This window comes from Penaeus chinensis, chromosome 36, assembly GCF_019202785.1.
Source record: "Penaeus chinensis breed Huanghai No. 1 chromosome 36, ASM1920278v2, whole genome shotgun sequence".
Lineage (NCBI taxonomy): Eukaryota > Metazoa > Arthropoda > Malacostraca > Decapoda > Penaeidae > Penaeus > Penaeus chinensis.
In genome coordinates this window covers 14732136-14734131 of record NC_061854.1, presented here as the reverse complement: position 1 = coordinate 14734131, position 1996 = coordinate 14732136, and the positions used below count along the sequence as shown (strand labels likewise).

Here is a 1996-nt window from a genome sequence, read left to right as displayed (position 1 = left end):
GGTCCATGTCCACTCATATGTTGAGAGGTTAATGAAAGGGGTGTATATTTTGTGGTGTAGAGGTGTGTGTTTTAAGAGACTGTACCATGACTAAGGTGTGAAATTTTTGTATGGACTTGAGGTGGTTGACCTATTGCCATATATCAGGTTGATTGTGGTGTTGGTTTGATGTTTTACCGTGTGATTGTCATTATGATACTCTATGAAGAGGGCTTTCATAGTAGGTTGAATAGGATTCCATCAGCTTTTATTGGCTTGCAAAATGTGGTTTTATTACTGCCTAAAATACTATTAATAACACAAGTGTTTTTAATATATCATGCTGAAAGCTGTATGGAAGAAGCCAGTCAGCTTCATATTATTTTAAGATGGAACTTGCCATTTTTAGTGCAGCACACCTAAGCACTTTTATAATTTTTTTTGTTTTTATTTGTGTCCGTCACAAAAGCAAAGGAGAAAGTATCCATTAGGTTTTTAGTTGGTGTTTCATGCCATGGTAAGAAATTTTCAAGTTTTGAATTCTGCTTATTTGAATATAGGATTCTTTTGTATGTGGGCCAGTTTTAAAGAACTAGTTTACATTAGTCTTATTTTATGGAATTTACAAATATTTTGATGGGCCCATTGACAATAGCATTGAGTTTGGTCCAGGTTTTCTATCTTAATTGACTTTCACCTCCCCAAGGTCTTAACGGCAAAGGAATGAATTCACCCCAAAGTGTGTTGTCCTCGCATTTTTTTAAAAGGTGGGGGCGTGGAGGAAAGCGAGTCTTAAGCTCTATAAGAGTGCTTTGTTTCCTTCTCTCCTCTAGTAGGGAAAGTAATCAATTGTCTTTTGTTTGTGTATCATGACTTGGTGATTGTCGCAGATTTTTAAATCGCTCATAATTTGTAATCCGCTGGAGCAGTTGGGCCTCCGTGCAGTGGGTGACCATTTTAATGTTTGGTTACGAAATAATTGCCTAGTAGGAAGGTGAGGGTGTCTTCTTGTTAGTTTACTTTTTTGCACAGTACTACTAACTTTTACTTAATTTTCTAATAGCTTGGGTTTTTGGAGGGAAGGAATTCCTAACATTGGCAGGTCTGCCAAAACATTTAAGTGATTGTTTTGAGTTTAAATCCACCATTGCCTACATCTTGTGGTTTCTTGAATTTTTAGATATTGATAGTAGAAACATTTACTTTATAAGAAGTGGTCATTTTACATATGGATGAAGGTCAGTAATATCCGTGAGTTAATCATTAGAAAAATAGACTGGTATCTAGGTGAATTGTTGCTTTTTAATTTACATGGGAATTGTATAACATGTTGCTAAACATGTATCTTTTACTACTATGGAAGGTTAATTTCGTTGATGACTTGGCTTTGTTGAAGGATCTCTCTTTTTGGAATTGCCACTGATTAAGCAGTAAAAGTTTACTGTGAAAATGCAAGGAAGTTTTCACAATTTCACAGTATTAAGATCATGTGATAATTTGTGGTTTCCTAGATATGTATATTTTTTTGAAGTACACGTTCTGTTAATCAAATTTCATTTTGTTACTTTTGTATAAGAATATATTCAAGGAAATTGAAGTTTCTTTATCCTTTAATTCAGTAAATCCAGTTTACAGATTTTCAAAATACATACTGAAAGTTTAACAAGTACAAGGAAGAAATTATCTTGTTGATAACTTGTCTAATACTTTCACCAGAGGCTAAATATGCTTCAGTTAAATTGCAAACACTTTTATATATTAGTCCCAGAAACCAGTATAGCATACAGCCTGTAGTCTACAAAACACATTGGATTATTTCAAAATTAACAAATTTGCATGGGACATAAAGGGTTCTGAACACCAGTTGCCACATAATTAGGTATACATGTTGGGAGAAATAGAACATGAGAAGGAAATTCCTATTTTTTTGTTAACTTTTTTCTTAGACCATACACCCCCAATTCCTTGCCCATTGTTCTCGTGTGGGGGGCTTTGGAGGCAGAGACTGGGGCCCAAA

At 34.7% G+C, this 1996-nt stretch overlaps 1 protein-coding gene across 2 annotated transcripts in view; it reads left to right on the top strand.

Moving 5' to 3' along the window:
• LOC125045162 (cytoplasmic polyadenylation element-binding protein 1-like) overlaps nt 1–1571 on the top strand; it is a 26548-nt gene extending 24977 nt beyond the window's left edge. For both annotated transcript variants that reach the window (XM_047642315.1, XM_047642313.1), the window contains one exon: nt 1–1571. This exon is cut by the window's left edge and continues 281 nt beyond it. The gene's annotated coding sequence lies outside the window, so the exon portion shown is untranslated.
• The last annotated feature ends 425 nt before the right edge of the window (nt 1572–1996 follow it).